Source organism: Saccopteryx leptura, chromosome 8 (genome assembly GCF_036850995.1).
Source record: "Saccopteryx leptura isolate mSacLep1 chromosome 8, mSacLep1_pri_phased_curated, whole genome shotgun sequence".
Taxonomy (NCBI): domain Eukaryota; kingdom Metazoa; phylum Chordata; class Mammalia; order Chiroptera; family Emballonuridae; genus Saccopteryx; species Saccopteryx leptura.
In genome coordinates this window covers 63,881,692-63,902,529 of record NC_089510.1, presented here as the reverse complement: position 1 = coordinate 63,902,529, position 20,838 = coordinate 63,881,692, and the positions used below count along the sequence as shown (strand labels likewise).

At 37.7% G+C, this 20,838-nt stretch overlaps 1 pseudogene; it reads left to right on the top strand.

Moving 5' to 3' along the window:
• The first annotated feature begins 17,346 nt into the window (after window positions 1-17,346).
• Window positions 17,347-19,832, top strand: LOC136379533 (ubiquitin carboxyl-terminal hydrolase 1 pseudogene; annotated as a pseudogene).
• Window positions 19,833-20,838: the final 1,006 nt, after the last annotated feature.

Below are 20,838 nucleotides of genomic sequence, written 5' to 3'. Positions count from 1 at the left end.
TATGTCCTGTAAAGTGGAATCTGCCTGAGCATGCTGTGCTTAAGCTGCCAACATATCTCCTCAGAGAAATAGTGAGGAGCTGCTGCTATGGCTGATGAAATCAAGCTGACCAGTTCTTTTTGTCTGCCTTCCTCCTCCGCCTCTAGTGCATTGTGCAAGAGAAAGTTTAAACCATCTTCCTGTCAGGTGGAGTGAGAGAATCAGCACCAGGTGGCCCTGCTCCTGGTCCTCTGGCTCAGGGAGCAGCTGCTGGGGTAGAAGGCCAGGCCATGGCCCAGGGCACACACTGTCCCTGTGCAGAGGGCTGGCTAGGCACAGAGTGCTGATTTCATGTCTAACAGCCAGAGTTTTAGGGCTGAGGAGCCAGATTCTAGTGCTGTGGGGTTGAATGACTATTAGGAATACACGGAGCAAATCATTTTGCAAGAGGAATTGCAAATACCTGGCAAGTTCGAGTTGGAGACCTTTTAGTGACTGTAGTAAAAGCTGGGCCGTGGGGAAGAGCTTTGAAATAGCAAAGGCAATATCAGCTCAATCAGTCATTGATTGGGTATTTAATAAGACAAAGCACTTTCTAGATACTTTGAGATAAACAGGTGAGTCAGAGGGAATGTGTCCTTAAGACCTTTTCAGTTTCTGCCTGGGAGACAGACGTACAAACAGCTAAGGTTTCAGATGACTTGACAACAGTAAAGGGAGACCTTGGGGTGACCTTTGTAGATCCAATAAGTCACCCATTGCTCCAAAATCTATATGTACTACTTCAATATAAACATGCTAGCCTTCTGCATTCTTGTATAGATAAGTCAGTAAGAAAATAGATACAGGCCCTGGCCGGTTGGCTCAGCGGTAGAGCGTCGGCCTGGCGTGCGGGGGACCCGGGTTCGATTCCCGGCCAGGGCACATAGGAGAGGCGCCCATTTGCTTCTCCACCCCCCCCCTTCCTCTCTGTCTCTCTCTTCCCCTCTCGCAGCCGAGGCTCCATTGGAGCAAAGATGGCCCAGGCGCTGGGGATGGCTCCTTGGCCTCTTCCCCAGGCGTTAGAGTGGCTTTGGTCTCGACAGAGCCACGCACCGGAGGGGCAGAGCATCACCCCCTGGTGGGCATGCTGGGTGGATCCCGGTCGGGCGCATGCGGGAGTCTGTCTGACTGTCTCTCCCCGTTTCCAGCTTCAGAAAAATCCAAAAAAAAAAAAAAGAAAAAAAGAAAGAAAAAAAAAATAGATACAGTTTACCCTAATTATCAAGATAAATGGTTCAATTTCTAGCTCAACTGCTGGCTGAGTTTTGTGGTTTGTGATATTATTCCTTTGCACCGAATTTTATTTTTCCTTAAGCTTTACTCAGTTCTAGCATTTTTCTGATTGTCATATAAGCTGCGTTTTTGTAAAAGTCAGTGAAATGTAGCCAGGTTATAACTATATTCTCTAAGCTGAAATCATAGATAACTCACAGATGAAAGGCCATGAGGGCGCTTGATTTCTTTCCTCTCTTTCTTGTTCCTTTTCTCTTTGACTTCTCACTGTAACCCCGTTCAGTCTAAGCTGCAGTGAGCTCTTTGCTATGTCAAATTCCCCAGCAGCGCTCACTGACATGCGACCTGGAATACAAAGTCAATCCCTGAAGTAGACTCCCTCGAGTAAGCAAGAACTCAGATGCTGGCTTGACAAAGCTCTTCGCTCATTGATCTTCAGTCCCATTTTCTCCTGCTTGACTCTGTGCCATTCATGTAGATCGGGTTCTGGTCCAGCCTGATTAACTTTCATTCAACTTGGAACATGCTAGCAGGGGTCAGGAACCTTTTTGGCTGAGAGAGCCATGAACGCTGTGTATTTTAAAATGTAATTCCATGAGAGCCATACAACGACCCGTGTACGTTATCCAGAGGACAGCTGTGATTGGCTCCAGCCACCCGCAACCATGAACATGAGCAGTAGGAAATGAATGGATTGTAATACATGAGAATGTTTTTTATTTTTAACGTTATTATTTTTTTTTTATTAAAGATTTGTCTGCGAGCCAGATGCAGCCATCAAAAGAGCTACATCTGGCTTGCAAGCCATAGGTTCCCGACCCCTGTGCTAGTGAGTCAAGTATGGACCTTGCCTTCTAGTTACTGAGATCCTAGCAGTGAGCAAGGACAAATAATTATACCAATAACCAAATAATGAGGTACAATTTATTACAAGAAAAAAAGCAAAAAGACTGTGGGGTTCAGAAGATCTGGTGGGAGAGGGGCCATTCAGGTTTCACCTTACAGCATGGAATCATGCTTTAATGAGGATGGTGTGGAGAAATAGGGAAGGACATACTGAACAACTTAGCCGTGCTACAAAGGTCTGTGCACTATGGGGTGAGCTGGAGGGGGAGGCAAGTCGAAAGAATAGTGCAGTTTATTCAGTGGCAGGACATGGGACAGGAATAGCTGCCTGTGCCAGATCATAAAAGGCCTTGGGCACCAATGTTTAAAAAGAAAGGCCTATGTGATGAACAGTAGAGAAGCTCTGAGTTTTTCTGGTTAGAGCTGTGGCATGGTACAATAGCTCACAAGAATACTTTAAGTTAAGTATTTGCCTAAATATAAGTAATTGCTATAGGGGTAGATATTGCAAGGTGAAAATCTGCTGGGCTCAGTCAGTGATTAGCAAAAGAAGTCTAAGAAAAGAAATCAAAGCTACATTGAAAGTTCTGAGTCCAGTTACCAAGCAGATGATAGGAGAGCCAGAGAGGTCGGAAAGAAGAGCATTTATGATGAAAGACAATAAAGGCAGAAAGGATGACATGGGCTTCAAGGTCACAATGCAATGCAAATATTGATTAGTTTAAAAAATTGAATTATGTGCTAAAATCCTAATTCAGATTTAAATATCCGAGTTGGTAATTATCACTGTTAGGGGTGACAGAAACCACAAGTTTGCATGAGAGGTAGGCAGTGAAGACTGAGTTGAGCAGACAGAGGAAAGAAGGCTCTTCTGCCTGAATTTTTCCTTGAGCTCTGGTTGGTGGGCCTGGCCGGCACGTGTAGACGCACAGATTTGCGGGTTTCTTGGATATAGTTACACCAGTGTGTGAGCCATTTCAAAGCCCAACAGTTGGTTTGGAACAGACTGTGACCACAGGAATCTGATCTCGGCCAGAGTAAGTTCTAGAGGTCAACTCTGCTTCAGAGAGAGCGTGGAGTGGAGAACTCCTCAGCTCACCTTGTCCTCTTTAATATAGTCAGGTCTTAATTATAGACTGCAATGTTGAAAGACAGCTTCATATATACACATATATATATGAGAATAACGCATCTGGAAGTGCTTTGCAAATTGTAAATTATTATACTATTAGTGCTACAGATAATATAAAGAATAACTACAATTAAAATGACAGATCATTCAAAATAAACAGTGTTGGTAATAAAATTATTCAGCCATTTTTTCTGTCCATCAAGGAAACTGAGGCTCAGAGAGGAGAACAGCTTTCCTGGGGTCAAGAAGAACCAAGGTAGAGCTCAGACCTCTGGGCTTCTCGTCGAGACCTCTTTTCCTTTTTTATCCAAGTTAATTCTTTGCTTCACCCTGATTTTTCTTTTTCCGTCTATTTAACATGATGCAATACTTAGTTGAGAAAGATCTCATTTCTTCCCTTTCAATTTTAATTCTGAGTTTGAGGGCATTTTGGAAAACTTGCCAGCCAGTTGGGAAATAATATTACGGCATTGCAGCAGGTTCAATTCAATTCAACTGAACTTGATTATTTAATACACTAAAGCTTTCCCGGGTGCTGTGGGAGGTCAGGTAGAGTCAGTCCTCCAGCATCTCACAGTCCTTGCCAGGGAGACAGACCAGCACACCGCTTAGGCATATCAGAATGAGATAAGAACTGCCCCAGGCAAATAAACAAATTTCATAGTTTTGGTTTTGTTCACTTCCTGAATGAATAGAAAGCTGGAGACTCTGATGTTTGCTACTTCCCAACAACATGCTAGGGAAGGAGAGGAAACCTTGAAACAGGCCATTTTTGATAGTTCCAAGCATTTTAGGATCATTTCTTTTAAGAAGTGAAATAAACCTCCCTCTCCACCTGCCTTTTACACTCCCAGGCTTCAGGAGCCCTAACAGTAACCTGGGGAGGACGGTGGAAGCATCCTATGACCCAGCACACCCAGGATGAAAAGCTACAGGGTTTTTGGACCATTGCCAAGCTGAGAGATGAACCTGATAGGGTTCTTAAATAACAGCATGGCCTCAGCCTCAGACCTGACTTCATGCTATTCCAGTCGTGTGACCTGTCTCCTCCACTGGTCTAAGATAACACTTACCACAGTCTGCCGTGGAATCAAGTTTCTTGTGTGTGTGCCTGCTTCCGCCACTTGACGAGAGAGCACGACCATGCCTTACTCAACTCTATCTCCCAGGGCGCTTGGCACAGGCCCTGGCGCTCTGTAGATGCCCAGTAAGTGTGCATGACTGGCTGGAATTTTGGCAGGCCTCTTAATTTTTCATTGGTTCAACCTATGGTTCTTCTTGCTCAGTTTGAAAAGGATAAAACACACATTGTGTTGAAAGCCCTGGATCTGATAACAGGACCCAGTCTTTAAAAGAAATGCAGATTTTCAGTGTACTCCCTGTAGAACTCTGGGTCAGTCCTGCCACACCTGTGTTTCTGTAGATAGTTAGAGGCATTACTAGATATTGTTCTTATAGTTCTTGCCTTTCATGATTCTATTATTTGTAGGGTAAATTCATATGTAAAGTACCTGTTAGTTCACTTTTATCTTTCTTTACCTCTGCTGGTCCTTGACATAACAAGATTTAGAGCAGTTATTCTTCTAAATGTACAAAAATCTATTTCTTAAAAACAAAACAAAACAGTAGAACATAAAAGAAAATGCCCTGCACTGCTCTGTGGTGATTACTCAATGAAAATAATCATGTATTAGCTAGCTGTTACCTTCCAAACTCTGAACAAAATGTGTTTTTTTTGTTTTCTTTTTTCTTTTTTTTTTTTTTTAAATATTTCCATTGATTTGAGAAAAAGAGGAAGGGAGAAGAAAAGGGAGAGAAAGGGAGAAGCATCAACTCATTGTTTCACTTAGTTGTTTCATTCAGTTGTGGACTCATTGATTGCTTCTTGTTTGTGCCCCGATGGGGGTTTGAACCTGTGGCCTCTGGTGTACCTCATTGAGACTTTGTCCACTGAGCCACTTGGCCAGGGCCCGAAAAGTTTTTTATAAGTATCAAAATATTAATTTCTTATTACATCTCTGAGGTAAACTTTGCTCATATTGATTGGCAGACAAGGAAACAGCTTAGGAATGTTAGGAAATTCTTTATTGTAGCAGAACCAGTTTACGGTACAATCAGAATTCCGATACACACTGACCTCTTACACCTTTTGGCTCTTTCCATCTTCTTGGGCAAATAAAATATATTATACTCACTTTGTTAAAGATGGCGCTGCCCACGTGGAAGCCTGTCACCCAGGTGATAGTAGTTGCCCTTCTTGCTTGGAATGGGCATGATTATATTAATGTGTGTTGGGGCGGGCTGTGGGCAGGCAGGATCCTTATAGCCTGGGGCTTGATTTTAGGACTAATCCTTTTCCACCCTTTTTGATGTGGGGTGGTGCAATCCCATCATGCCTCAGATAAGTGACTTTGTATTAGAGACTTCCTTATTTTGTGTATTGGATTAAAGATTTTGATTTCTACACTATAAAATGGAGGCAGACCAGGATCTTGCTCTCTTGGTTCCTGAGATTAGTATTAGAGGAGAGAGCAGAGAAAGGTCATGTGGAGGAGGTCAGGAGAAGCAGCCAAGATAGTGGAGTGTTGAGTGAGAAGCCGGTTTATGCAGAGTTTGTGCAGGGAGAAGGAAGGAGATGGGGAACAGAGGTGATTAAGTCTGTTGAGTTAGAAACCTTTGATTCTAGGAAACTCGGATAAGTCAGTGGCTTTGTGAGCACTGAATGTGACTGGGTTTTGGAGCCCAGTGTGTATTTTTTTACTTGCCTGCCGGGTGCAAGCTAGGATTAAAGATAATGGCACATCAGTTTTTGGCTCCGTTGTTTTCTTTACCAACTGTCTGAATCCAATGCGAACTTTCATGGGCCAGGTGGCTGTGATGGTGACCGTGGATACTGGCTTTACACATCTACTTTGAGCAAACCATTTAAGATATCTGGGTCTCAGGAATTAATAGTACTTTATATATTATTTATGTAAAATTAAAATCACAAATGTAAAACAGCAACAACTTTGTTCTGAAAAAATGAACTAAGCAAATCTAAAAGATTATCACAATACTAAATAGCCAGACTAGTAGCCCAGGTAACCAAATCCTGCTTCAAGTGAAAGTGAAATTTGAAAGCTGTTGAACTCAGGAACAAAAGTCTCTCTGTCCTGATTTTGCACAGTGCTTTGCCCTTTGATATTTCTAGGTCAAGTTATTAAGTTGCCTCTTCCATAAGTTCCAGTTTATTTGCCTGCAGAATTAGAGAAGTTAGAATAAAAAATAAAACTAAGAAAATCTGAAAATTATTTCTTGATTATTCTTTGATTATTGAATTAGCAAAAATTTTCAAAATAATAACCTTTGCAACAATACAGTGGAACACATGCTATCATATAGAGCTTGTAGCAACAGCAAATTTTTTGTAATTCAACTTGTCAATGTTATCAGATGACAAAGTTTGTCCAGACATACTTTTGACCCACAGAATATTTCTTTAGTAATGTACTGGAAGAAGGGATGATCATTTTGGAACATGAATATGCATATCTCATTTGCATTTTTGCTTCCTTATACTTGTATACCTGACTGTTACCCAAGTCAGAGTGAAGCACTTATTTACTGTTTATGTGGATGCAGACTGGAAAAGTATAGTGAGCAATCAGGATTGGTATAACAGGAATATGGGGAGAGAAAAAGTTAATATTCAGTTTCTGGCAACCAACATAGGAATTGTATGTCCACAGGATTGTAAGATTTAAAGTAAAATTTGCTAAGAAAGAGAAAGGGTTTTCTGAATTTCCTATCTTCTAATTTAATTGTCTGAATTTTCTATCTCCTAATTTAACTGAAAGACTTGATCATAGCTTATTTTTTAAGGAAAGTACTGGTTATGAGAGGAGAAAGAGAAGATAGCTCATTCTTGCCAGTCCCTGTGATTGTGAGACGAGAAAGGAAAACAAGACCTTTACCAGGTTTTACTTCTGTATCCTGAGGACCAAGTCTATTGATGTGTGCAGAGATGTGGGAATTATTTTAGAAGGAGCCAGCTAAGCATGGGAAAACCCAAAGATGAGTGGGACCATGGCCAGCTTTCATATTCATAGCATGCTGGAGCCTAAAGCACTAAAGAATCTCAGCCTTCAGCCCAGTGTCACCTCCATGACTGTGCAAGCAATGAGGATGAGATGCCCAGGAAAGTGAATGTGACAAGGGTAACACAGACCTGTCGCTTACAGTGACAACAAGGTTCACATAGCCTCCATGTCAAACAATAGAGGAATGAGTATAAATTAAAGCACCCCCTTTTGACAGAGAATTCAATGAATATAACAAATATACTGAAGCATGGTAATCTGAACTTTTTTTCTTTGCATAGCTGTCACTCATTGATTTTTGAAATATTTCAATTTTTAAGATCTATTTTTCAAACAAACCTAAATGTCTTGCAATGACATTAAACCTTTAGTAAATGAGGCATCTAAATTTTGTTTGCACTTCATTCAAAATCAGTTGGAAAATTTTAATCAAAGTATTCTTTCAATGAAACAAAACTTCAGCTTTGAAACTTTTAGATAAATGTAATTATTGAAAATAAAAACTACAAACAGGAAGCTGTTAAATTTTTTTCTGATAACAGCAAAGGAGGAACAAAACAAATTAAATGATGAAAGTCAACTATGTAAAAATTTAATTTTGAAAGTTAGTTGTGTTTTAGAATATGTAAACTTATGAAAAGAGATTTTTAATGAAGTTTTCCCAGTATTGGAAAAATTTATATTCTGTTTTAGAATGATATAAAATAGAAAAATTCTTTAATTTTGTAGCATCTGTGGTGAACCTCTCAAATGAATAAGAAAGGCAACTTTTTAAATGAGTTTTGACTAATAAAAATATTTATTAAAGGAAGATATTCTTTTTTTAAAATAAATTTTTATTAATGTTAATGGGGTGACATTAATAAATCAGGGTACATATATTCAAAGAAAACATGTCCAGGTTATCTTGTCATTCAATTATGTTGCATACCCATTGCCCAGAGTCAGATTGTCCTCCATCACCCTCTATCTAGTTTTCTTTGTGCTCCTTCCCCTCCCCTTTCTCCTCTCTCTCCTTCCCTCCCGCGTCCTCCCTCCCCCCACCCCTGGTAACCACCACACTCTTGTCCATGTCTCTTAGTCTCGTTTTTATGTCTTACCAATGTATGGAATCATGTAGTTCTTGTTTTTTTCTGATTTACTTATTTCACTCCGTATAATGTTATCAAGATCCCACCATTTTGTTGTAAATGATCCGATGTCATCATTTCTTATGGCTGAGTAGTATTCCATAGTGTATATGTGCCACATCTTCTTTATCCAGTCTTCTATTGAAAGGCTTTTTGGTTGTTTTAAAGGAAGATATTCTAAAAACAGGCAAAGACAGTATCTTTACAAATATCTTAGCTGAAATATTTACACTTTTTATATAAAATAGAATAAAAAATATTTTACATTTTATAAATTTTGCACTGAGCTCATCAAATATTTTAACTACTTTGAAGAGAATATTTTCTAAATAAAAATAGTTTATAGACAAGTTCCAACTGAAAATATCAGCAATTAAATTTTATTAATTGTAAAATTCAGCTTTGATAAAATATTTCAATTGTCTGAAAAAATTAAAGTAATATTATATTGAAAAATATATTTTTCAAAAAATACCATTTCAAAAAATATATAAACAGATCCAAGTAAGAAAATTAGTAAAGTTTGTAAACATATATAATAATTATTCAGTTACAGTGTTCAGATAATTAATATAAAGGAAAAATTTAAATGTAATTTTAAATGCTTTAATGTAGGAAGACAAAGGTTATTTAAAATTTTTAGAGTAAATTTATCTTTAAAAATAGGTTTTGAAGACTACTTACTATTTTACATCAATAACATATACCTTAGTATCATACAACAAATTTATCAGTCAATAAAGAAAATCAGTATTATATAACTAATTTTAGCTCCCTTATTATTCTCAAAATTGCTTTGGATTGAACACATTATTTGATCACCTTAGATACAGCATAAACATTTTTCCATATTGCTGTTTAAAGTCCAGAACAAAGGACAGAGCCAAAACATAATTCAGTATTTGAAAGCATAGTGAAAATACGTGAAAGAAATTTTTTGAGGTGCTAAAATGATTGTGCTAGGTAGTAGAGATTATCATTACTTCTTTTCTTTCAGTTTACATTTTAAAAATTGAGGTCGTATTATTTTTACCAAGAACAGTTACACAGAGTAAAAGACAAAAACAGAAAACAACCTGGAGAAAGAGGCCACATGAACCAGCCTGGTTTCATCAACCCCACACACTCAGAGGGCAGCAAAGGTAAAGATGCAGGCAGAGTATGCCAGCTCTCACCTCATCTCGAGCAGATGCCTCTCCTGCATCTGTCAAAGCATCAGCTGGTCATGATGTTCTTCTTTCCTTCCCCCCAGACACAGCCAAGGTAGCACCGACAAATAAGGTCAGATTTGGGGGCCGAGGTGACTGAAGCATTTGATATTTATATCCATAGACACACACTCCTGTGCATGTTCCAGTGACTTCAGGGGACTTTCCACAGCCATGGTGTTCTGTGTAGAGTGTGAGGTAACTCTGTCAGGTCCACTGTTCTCTGGACACAAATTACTGGGTGAAGAAGTAGGTTCCAGGGTTTATGGATTGAGGTACAAAGGGCATCGTTCTCAATAACATTTGTCTCTCTTTTCTATTGTCTGTTCACTATGATAGTAACATGCATGTAGCAGTTTTCAGTAGGGTGTTTTCTCTGTGATTGTTAGCTACAAATTTAAGGATGCACAGAATATAGAGACTTCATGATTTCTTACTTGGACATAATCAGGGCTTTTCTGGATGATTACTATAATTGGCTTTACTGGAGGGAATACACATATAATAAAAACAAAAAGTAGAAGAGTGCTTGCCACAAAATCAATACTAGATAAGTATTTTATGTAGGAACAAAGCTTTCTGTCTAAAAGGGAGAGTTTTATGGAAGGTAAGTTGGGGATGGGGACTAATAGATGATGACAAATGATATAAAACAACAAAATTAAAAAATTTAGAAGATATGTTGTGCACATATTTTGTGTAAGGCACTGTGTGAGATTCCAGGAAGAAGTGGTAAAGAAAATAGACTATTCCTGTCTTCAGAGAATTTACAAAGGAATTTAAAATTGAACTGAGCAAAATGTGTGTAATGTCTTTTATTCATATGCCAAATCCTAGCCACACTAGTATGCTTATAATACAAACTGGTATGTGTGCACAAAAGAGCTCAAAGAAAAGTTGAACAATACTCAAGTGGTTGAGGAAACAGTGATGTCCTCTCATAACATATTTACAGGACAACATCTGCATCATGGACTCTCTTCCCACCTGACATCTAGCGCAAAGGATGGGTTCAGATGAAGCAGAAATGCATTATAGTTGTGGTGGAATAACAGTGTTGGATTCCCCACCCACCAGCCATTTCTATTTCTTTTCTGTTAACAGAATTTGTTTTTTGTTTCAGTTTGGGGTCACAACATGCTCAGGAAAGGGGGCTCATAACCTTCAGCAAACCAGAGGATGGACTTTGATGAACGGCTCATGATTGGAGAGAGTCTTTCTCTTTTACCAGTGGTTGGTTTGGATAGCGTGCAACCTTGTTCCGGCTAACGGAAAGTGAGGGAAAATGTGTTGGGGAATTTCAGATGAGAATTGGAGAATTAATGTAATATAAAAAATAAAATTGACATCTACATAGAGAAAATAACTTGCTATGTAACCTTGAACATGTCATTTTATCTATTCTTCAAGGTTTCAGTTTCCGCATTGTATTAATCATTCTTGCCCTGTTTAATTAACATACTTATTGTTGATATTATAGAATTATGAATGGTAACATGATTTCCAAATTGAAAATGGCTATAGTATGTAAATGACTGATATTAATTGTAAATAACTTTGAAATTTTTAGATTAAAACAGATATTCAATAAATCAGTGATATCATGAGAATATATGCTAACATGCCAATCTTAGAAAAATATGCTTCTTATTTAAAACAATTAAAAATATAATAGTCTAAAAGACTTCCTGTGCATTTATTTTTGTGTACATATTTTATTTTCATTGTATTAATTTCTCTCAAAATTTATGTGTGATTTTAGGCCCTGGCCTGTTGGCTCAGTGGTAGAGCGTCAGCCTGGCGTGCAGGGGTCCCAGGTTCGATTCCCGGCCAGGGCACACAGAAGAAGAACCCATCTGCTTCTCCACCCCTCCCCCTCTCCTTCCTCTCTGTCTCTCTCTTCCCCTCCCACAGCCAAGTCTCCATTGGAGCAAAGTTGGCCCGGGCACTGAGGATGGCTCCATGGCCTCTGCCTCAGGCACTAGAATGGCTCTGGTTGCAACAGAGCGAGGCCCCGGATGGGCAGAGCATCGCCCCCTGGTGGGCATGCCGGGTGGATCCCAGTCGGGCGCATGCGGGAGTCTGTCTGACTGCCTCCCCGTTTCCAACTTAGAAAAAAAATTATGTGTGATTTTAGAATTATATTTAATAAGGCTCAATAATCTCATATTTATAAAGGATTTTTTTGAGATCTTTACCTCCGCTCTTTGGGAGCATAATAACAAATGCAGTAAGAACAGATTCAGATGCTTTATACTGGACTTCCAGGACAACACATTTATTTCATAAAATGTTAAAATTTACCCCAAATAATACAATAATCACCAAGCATCCACCATGCATATTTAACAAAATTATTTGCTGTATTTTCTTCAACTATTTTTTTATTTATTTTATATTTAAAATTTATTTATTGATTTTAGAAAGAGAGGAAGGGAGAGAAACAGAGAGAAATATTGGTCTATTCCTGTATGTGCCCTGACCAGGGCTCAAACCCACAACCTTTGCATATTGGGACAATGCTCTAACCAACAGAGCTATCCTTCCAGGGCTTCCACTACTTTTTAGAATAAAATATTAAAAATATATTTAAAGTTTCTTTGTACCTTTTCCACATCACATTTTGGGGTGGGTTTATAGATTTCCAGATCACATTTTATACTTTGCTTATCTCTTTGTATATTACATAAGGTAATAGCTAAGCCTCTCTAACCAGGAGTCCCCAAAACACAGTGGCTCAAATAAAATTGGTGTTTATTTCTCTCTCACATAGCAGTTCACTTGGAGGCAGAGGGTCCAGGTCAGGCAGTCTACTTTGATCCATGAGATTTTGTTGTTTCACCATCTCTCTCTCTCTCTCTCTTTTTTTTTACTTTTCCGAAGCTGGAAACGGGGAGGCAGACAGACTCCCGCATGCCTCCGACCGGGATCCACCCGGCACGCCCACCAGGGGGCGATGCTCTGCCTATCCGGGGCGTCGCTCTGTCGCGACCAGAGCCACTCTAGCGCCTGGGGCAGAGGCCAAGGAACCATCCCCAGCACCCGGACCATCTTTTTGCTCCAATGGAGCCTCAGCTGCAGGAGGGGAAGAGAGAGACAGAGAGGAAGGAGAGGGGGAGGGGTGGAGAAGCAGATGGGCTCTTCTCCTGTGTGCCCTGGCCGGGAATCAAACCTGAGACTCCTGCACGCCAGGCTGACGCTCTACCACTGAGCCAACCGGCCAGGGCCTCACCATCTCTTAAAGCAGCAATTTTCAACATACAATCTGAGGGGTCCTGGAGTCCCTGAGATTTTTTTTCAAGGTGCATGTAACCTCCTCCTTTTTCTAGCTATATATTTGTGTGATGCCAAATTTTCTTCTTGTACATCAAGAAAAACAACATTACTATACACTGAATGCGGAAACAGAAGATTCTACTTGTCTTGAATAAAGTCAGACATTAAAAAGGTTTTTAAAATGTAAAAATGCTACTTTTCAACTAGATCTATTTTAAAGATATTTGTCATAAAATAACATTAATACAAATATTTATTATGATTTTAATGAAATAAATGCATTTTAAGGTCTCAATTTTAATTTTGAATACAGTATATCAATAGGTATTCCAAGGTAAATAAATAATCTGAGGTTCTACATAGTAAAGGTAAAAATATGTAGAGCCTATTTGGTAGCCATATTCAGCTAAAACTGTTTTTACTGTGAAGAAGGAAGAATAAATTTAGGAGAAAAACTAGCAATTCAACACAATCTGTGAGTCCATAAACAATACATAGTAAATATGTGTTTTAGGAATTTATATGAATGGCCTCTCTACACTCATCCTTCTGTTATTATTTTTTGTAACTCAAAATTATGTTTTCAAGATGTACCTATGCTGATGATTCATATAAATCTAGTTCACTTATTTCATCTGTTGAATACGATCAATATTGTAGCACTTCCACAATTTACTTAAATATTTCTGACTTGTGGTTATATAGAAGGGTTCCAATTATTCAGTAAATTTATCTTAAGATAAATGCTGTAATAAACATCCCTTTGCATATCTCCTTGCATAAACATGAATGCTCTTTTAAAAGAATGAGGATGAACTTCTGTGTTTTAGGACATACCTGACTCTATTAAATGCTGTTGTTATTCTACAAAGTGGCTATGCCAATCTGCAAACCAATTTATGCAGCGTAAGACCCCCTTTGCCTTCTCTGCTTCGCTCTTTGGCATTATCAAGTTGGTAATTTTGTCAATACAATGCTAAGGGAATTAAAAGTTACTATTGTTGCATTTGCAGTTCTCTTTTTAGAAATCAGAATAGTAGGAAACGATGGCAATCAAAAGACTTCTTAACAGTGATTACATAATTGATTTTAATTTTTCTCATAAGAAGCATGAAGTTATGTAGGTGTTAGCATTGGTTTTGCATATTACTAATGTAATCAAGAAAATTAAGCTCAGCCATCTTTTTGTTGTATTATCCCGAGTGAGTACGTTGTCTTTTCTGACTATGTTTATCATCGTATGGTTGCAGAATGATTGCCACTATATCACTTAAATGTTTAATAGAAAAAGAGGGAGCCAAAAAGATTGGTAATATACTCTTCTCTTGAATATGTTCTCTTTTATCAGTAAAGAAAATATTCCTAATCCCACTCCAGCAGACTTCTCCTTATAAAAGTTTTTTGTTTTTGTTTTGTTTTATTGTTTTGTTTATTTCTCAGAACTGTGTTAATTAGACTATTAATATACCATTCTTATTGATTTAAATAATCTAAAAAAAGATATAGCATGTCCGTCATATTTCTTCTTATCCCAAACTGTGTTAGCTTTTTAAGAATCTTTATTCTTTTTTATACGCCTTCTAGGTTCAACTTGTCAAGTTGAACCTTACTTTTAAAATTCAATCTGACAGTCTGCCTTTTAATTGTTTAGTTTCTTTACATTTAATGTAATTGTTGATATGGTTGCTTATTATCATAATCACTGGTTCTTTGTTTTCTTTCAATATTTTAATGCCTTCTTTTGAGTGAATAAAATATGTTCTATAAAACCTATAATATATTATTATTTAGCACTCTGCAAAATTGTAAAAATAAATTCTTTAGCAGAAAGAAAAATTATACCTGATGGAAACCCAGTTCATTAGGAAGGAATAAAGTGTATCAGAAGGATAAATATTTAGGAATATATAAAATATCTTTATTACTGCCTGACTAGTCATGGCACAGTGAATAAAATGTCAACCTGGAATGCTGAGGTCACCGGTTCAAAACCTTGAGCTTGCGCGGTCAAGACATATACAAGAAGCAACGACAATGAGTTGATGCTTCCTGTTCCTCACCCACCCTTCTTTCTCTCTCTCTCTCTCTCTTCTCTCTAAATAATCAATAAATAAAATTTTATATATATTTTTATTATATAAACATTTATCTTTACATTTATTTAGAGGACTATTAATCAAGGCAAAAGTAATAATTTTGTGCATTTTACAGCACATATATAAATAAATCATAAAAAGTACAAAGGGTGTCTACCCTCAGCTATGGAAGAAACTTCTACCTCCTGCCACTTTACTAGGCATGGAAATAAGAGTGTTTTTCTTTTATACTAGAAAGAATTTTGGTTTATTTTGGTATTTTTTTATTCTCAAGGTTCTGGTAAATTTGAAAAAACTCATTTATAGGCTAAATAGATTGTTTTATTTTTAGAGAGTTTTGACTTTTTTATATATGCTAACCAGAAGCAGAAGTATATCATTAATTTTTAATAATTCTGAAAAAACTATTTGATCCATAATTTATTTTGAATTGTGTTTATTAGTTTACTAATATATGGGAAGTTTGATGTCTCTGCTATTAATTTTTAATTTTATTGTATTATGTGTTATATTAATTATTTGACTCTTAAAAGTGCCACTTTGTGGCTGACACTACTGAGGAGTTACTGTTTATCTTTAGTTTTCCCACAAGCACAGAGTCTGCCTTACAATGAAGCAATATGGAACTTACAAATAAAGAGCAAAGCATAATTACATTAGCCCATAAATCAAGCTGCTTCTAATGTCTTACTTAGACTTTCCAGTTACATAAATATATTTTTCCTTTTTTTGTCTCAATTCAGTTTGAGTTGGATTATTTTTCTTGTGTACTACGTGACTGATATAGAAAACATGGTAAGTTCACTGTTAGGTATATTGAGTTTGTGTTGTGATAGAGTATAAGAGCTTAGTAAGAAGAGGGGAATTCTGAGTAAAATATCAAGAGTTTACGCTCATAATGACCTGGCACTTGCAGCCATGACCAAGTATAATTAGCTAGTGCTACACTAAAGGTTTTTATTATTTTAAGTCATAAATCTCCTATGATGGTTGATTTTACGTGTTAGCTTGACTGGGTCGTGGTGTGCCCAGACATTTGTCTAAGAGTTATATCTGTGAGGATATTTTCAGATGAGAATAGCATTTAAATCCATAGACTGCCCTGTCTGATGTGAGTAGGCATCACCCAATTGATTGAGGATTTGAATAGAATAAAAAGAAGAAAAAGAGAATTTGTCCCTTCTCTGCTTAATTGCTTGTGCTGAGACATGTGAGTTCTATCATTGTCTTCTCTGGTTTTCAGGCTTTCAGACTCAGACTAGAACATATATATATATATATAATATATATATCCTATTTATTCTGTATGTATTGAGATCCTGAGTAATATACATTCCTTTCACTATTTTATAAGGTTAAAGATTATATACTATTCCACCTGATTTCCTTACACAGAACCTATGGTTTCAAGTACTGTCTTACTTAAAATGTCTCTCTTGCCCTAGCCAGTGGTGCAGTGGATGGATTATAACATGGAGCAATGAGAGTGACAGTTTGATCTGGGTGTTACCAGCTTGATCCCGAGGTTGCTGGTTAGAACCCTGGTCTATAATGTATGAGAAGCAATCAGTGGGTGCACAACTAGGCAGAACGAGTTGATATTTCTCTCTTATTCCCTTCCTATTTCTCTTTAAAAAAAAAAAAAAAAAAAAAAAAAAAAAAAAAAAAAAAAAGGAAGAGGAGAAGGAGGAGATGGAGCAAGTCTGTTGTCCACCATTCACATTCTGAGGGCAATGATATATTGTTTGCCGATTGGTATCACCGAAGAGAGACAGTGCTCTAGATTTACTGACTGGTCTCATTCATTTCCTTGACCATTGCCAATATTTGGCAAACAGAATTGGCTTTGCCATTGTTACCAGGGAGTCAGTGCTGGTGTACTTTTTCCATTTTAGCTTGTAGTGTCTATACCTGAGCATGCATATGTCAAAAATGCTTTGATACTTGCAATCTTCAGCATTCCTTAGAATAACCACATCATGTGAGATGGTTTTTAATTACTCCCTAAATATCTTGAAGAGAATGCTAAATAAATAAAGGCTGTCTGCCAGAAAACTTTTTTTTTTTTTTTTCAATAAGAATGTAAGCGAAGACCCTAGCGGTTCAGGCGCTCCGCTGGCGGGGCTAGTTCTTGAGCTCCTTACCATCCCTGGGCAGGTGCGGGCGGGCGCCGCTCCGGAGATGTAGTGGGTGCCGGCGCAAGGCAGGACCCAGTGGCGGCCCGGGCTCCCGCTCTTGGAAAGCGAATGGTCACTCCATCGCGGGGACGGCGAACCGGCCAGCTTTTCCGCGGGTGGGTCGGGAACTCCATGGGCCCTCATGCCAGTTGGACTCGACGGCATCATCGCCGTGGACCTCGCTTGGGGCCATGACCAGATATGATTGGTGATCATAACGTCCCTATATAAATTAATACTTGTCAACTCTGGGATTTGAAGAGAAAATGCCTGGTGTCATACCTAGTGAAAGTAATGGGCTTTCAAGAGGTAGTCCATCAAAGAAAAAAAAACTTTCCTTGAAGTTTTTTCAGAAAAAGGAAACTAAGCCTTAGATTTCACAGATTCTCAAGAAAATGAAGAAAAAGCTTCTGAATTTAGAGGATCTGAAATTGATCGAGTTGTTCCTGCAGCACAGTCCTCACCTATAAACTCTGAGAAGAGAGAAAACTTGTTACCGTTTGTGGGACTGAATAATCTCGGCAATACTTGCTATCTTAATAGTATACTTCAGGTATTATATTTTTATCCCGGTTTTAAATCTGGAGTGAAGTATTTATTTAATATTATTTCAAGGAAGAAAGAAGCTCTTAAAGATAAAGTTAATCAAAAAAAGAAGGGAAATTGTAAAGAAGATTCTTTGGCAAGTTATGAACTAATATGCAGTTTACAGTCCTTGATCATTTCAGTTGAACAGCTTCAGGCTAGTTTTCCCTTAAATCCAGAGAAATATACTGATGGACTTGCTACTCAGCCAAGGCGACTGCTTAGCACCCTCAGGGAACTCAACCCTATGTATGAAGGATACCTACAGCATGATGCACAGGAAGTATTACAGTGTATTTGGGGAAACATTCAAGAAACATGCCAGCTTCTAAAAAAAGAGGAAGTAAAGAATGTGGCAGAATTATCTAACAAGGTAGAAGAAAAATGTCACCAGAAAGAGGACATTAGTGGTGTTGAGAACATAGAGTTGGACAATATGAGGCATTCTGAAGACTATAAAGAAAAACTGCCAAAAGGAAATGGGAAAAGAAAAAGTGACACTGAATTTGGTAACATGAAGAAAAAAAAATTAAGGTCTCCAAGGAACAACAGTCATTGGAAGAGAACCAGAGACAAACCAGATCAAAAAGGAAAGCTACAGGTGATACATTAGAGATCCCTCCTAAAATAATTGCCAAGTACGTTTCTGACAGTGAGAGTACAAGACCCTCACAGAAAAAATCAAGAGTTAAAATAAATTGGTTCAAGTCTACAACTAAGCAACCCAGCATTCTTTCTAAATTCTGTAGTCTGGGAAAAAGAAACCAAGGATCCAAAGGACAGTCTAAAGATAATGAATATGATCTTGAAGGGGACTCTGGGAAGTGTGAAAATGATGACACAACAAATGGTTGTGGACTTCAGTCACCAGAGAATAATGTTAAGCCCATTAATGGTAATGAAGTTAAGCCCATAAACAAAGAGCAAATTGTTTTTGAGCTAGTAGAGAAATTATTTCAAGGTCAGCTGGTATTAAGGACTCGTTGCTTAGCATGTGAAAGTTAAACAGAAAGAAGAGAAGATTTTCAAGACATCAGTGTGCCAGTACAAGAAGATGAGCTTTCCAAAGTAGAAGACAGTTCTGAAATTTCTCCAGAGCCAAAAACAGAAATGAAGACCCTGAGATGGGCAATTTCAGTTTGCTTCAGTGGAGAGGATTGTTGGAGAAGATAAATATTTCTGTGAAATTGCCATCATTATACTGAAGCTGAACAAAGTCTTTTGTTTGACAAAATGCCTGAAGTTATAACCATTCATTTGAAGTATTCTGCTGCTAGTGGCTTGGAGTTTGATTGTTATGGTGGTGGACTTTCCATGATCAACACTCCTTTACTGACACCTCTTAAATTGTCACTAGAAGAATGGAGTACAAAGCCAACCAATGACAGCTATGGATTATTTGCAGTTGTGATGCATAGCGTCATTACAATTAGTAGTGGGCACTACACTGCTTCTGTTAAAGTCACCGACCTTAACAGTTTAGAACTAGATAAGGGAAATTTTGTGGTCAACTAAATGTGTGAAATGGGTAAGCCAGAACCATTGAATGAGGAGGAAGCAAGGAGTGTGGTTGAAAATTATGATGATGAAGATGTATCAATTAGAGTCGGTGGAAACACACAGCCAAGTCAAGTTTTGAACAAAAAAAATGTAGAAGCTGTAGAACTTCTTGGAGGACAAAAGAGCAAGGCAGTATATGAGCTATACAACAAAGTATCTAATCCTGATAAAGGTGCCAGTACAGCATTTGCTGAAAATAGAAATTCTGAGACTAACATTACTAATGGGACCCATGAATCTGATAGAAACAAGGAATCCACTGACCAAACAGGCATTAACATTAGTGGATTTGAGAACAAAATTTCACATATAGTGCAAAGCTTAAAGGAGTTTGAGGGAAAGTGGTTGCTTTTTGATGATTCTGAAGTAAAAGTTACTGAGGAGAAGGACTTTTTGAATTCTCTTTCCCCTTCTACATCTCCTAAATCTACTCCTTATTTGCTATTTTATAAGAAACTACAGAGTGTATTATCCTTGTGTATATAAACATTGGCAAAATTGATCACATTAAAAAGTTTGGCTTATCTTTTGAAGCTATTAGATATTATTGGTCTCTCTAGGTTTTTATATAGTGAGATATGAATTACTGAAAACCATGTTAATTTTTAGAATTCATTTCCTCTTAGTAGAGACTAGTGATGTATTAGCTTCTGGGAACAAACTTGTATAGGTTCTTAAAAGAATTATCCAAAATGGAAGCATTTAAACACTTTTGAATTTATACCTTTTTATGTTCGCTTTTTAAAATAAAGTGCTTATATTTGTATCTCCATATTTTGGAGTAATTATCTTTAAAAAAAAAAGAATGTGAGCAGAATTAACCCTTGCATAAATTACTTTGGGAGAATAGGCCAGCCTGCCTTCGGGGGGTTTTCTCTGCACCACCTCTCTTCCCTCCCGGGACTGCTACCTGTTGCTCAGGCTCTCAATTCTGCTTCTCGATCTGTTAGCAGCAAATCTTTCTATAACTGCTTAAAGTTTGCATAAAAGTTTGTCAATTAGTCTCTTTAGTAATCACCTAGTATGGGTGATATTTCCCCCATTTTGCCAGTGATGAAACTAAAAATAAGAGAGATTAATTTATTTCCCCTGGTTGTCATGTTAATTCCTTTCAGAACTTAGATTTCCCACTACAGCACTTGATACAGTCACACTTTACACTGACACGTTTGACTCTGGCACTACTGTTTGAATTCAGCTGAATTAGTCATTGTAGGCTAACTACTATAACAAAACACTCCAAATCTCACAGGATTAACAGAAAAGAAGCCGCTAGATTTCCAACTTTTATCTCTATTGCAGGGCAGGTTGAAAAGAAAAGAAAGAAAGAAAAGAAAGAAAGAAAGAGAGAGAGAGAGAGAGAGAGAGAGAGAAAGGAAGAAAGAAAGAAAGAAAGAAAGAAAGAAAGGAAGAAAGAAAGAAAGAAAGAAAGAAAGAAAGAAAGAAAGAAAGAAAGAAAGAAAGAAAGAAAGAAAGAAAGAAAATTAGAGGC